Genomic DNA, 805 nt, shown 5'->3' on the forward strand with positions numbered 1-805 from the left:
AGTAGTTGCTGTATGCAGGCTCTAGAGCACAGACTTAGCAGTTGTGCACAGACTCAGTTGCTCCACCACATGTGCGGTCCTCCCAGACCAGGAATTGAACCCTTCATTGGCAGGCAGTTTCTTAACCACTGGACCAGCAAAGAAGTCCTAAGGTCTTTTTCTGAAATACTGAACTATGCTACCCTGTGTCTCCTGATTTTCAATGTTGTTGACACCCAGGCATCCAGACACACACACAAAGCCTCTGCAGGTCTGAGACTGCCTTCCTCTGACACCTGCAGCCAGTCATCCTGCGAGTTCGAGTATCTACTTTTCTATTCTCACTACCATGGTTTGGCAAGGGCAGTACTGCCCTTTCTGCAGTCCCAGAAACAGGAGCACATGCATCAGCCTATGTAGGATCACCCTAACAGTCCCTGTAGAGATGTGTTCCTACATGGCCACTTTTTACCTATGATCAAAATACAATGAGAGTGTAATGGCTCCTTGTCATCTCTTCATTCTTTATATATTTTTAAAAATTTATTTAGATTGCACAACTCATAGCATGTAGGATCTTAGCTCCCCGATGAGGGATCAAACCCATGCACCCTGCATTGGAAGTACAGAGTCTTAACCACCGGACTGCCAGAGAAGTTCCCCCCCCACCCCCCGCCACCGACTTTTTTTTTAACTGTCCCCTCACAGCAGCCCTATTCTTAGGACAGCCCTCCTAAACTACTGACAGGGAGACTGCTGTGTATCCTGACAGCCTCCCAGGTTAAAACTGAGCACAGGGAAGCAGAGAAAGCATAAGCCAGGATCA

General features: G+C 47.7%; 1 non-coding gene across 1 annotated transcript; it reads right to left on the reverse strand.

The window, feature by feature from the left end:
- Window positions 1-672: 672 nt before the first annotated feature.
- Window positions 673-805, reverse strand: LOC138428020 (small Cajal body-specific RNA 11). Its single transcript, XR_011252258.1, has one exon. It is a non-coding gene; the product is annotated as a small Cajal body-specific RNA 11 (non-coding RNA).

Source organism: Ovis canadensis, chromosome 22 (assembly GCF_042477335.2).
Source record: "Ovis canadensis isolate MfBH-ARS-UI-01 breed Bighorn chromosome 22, ARS-UI_OviCan_v2, whole genome shotgun sequence".
NCBI lineage: Eukaryota > Metazoa > Chordata > Mammalia > Artiodactyla > Bovidae > Ovis > Ovis canadensis.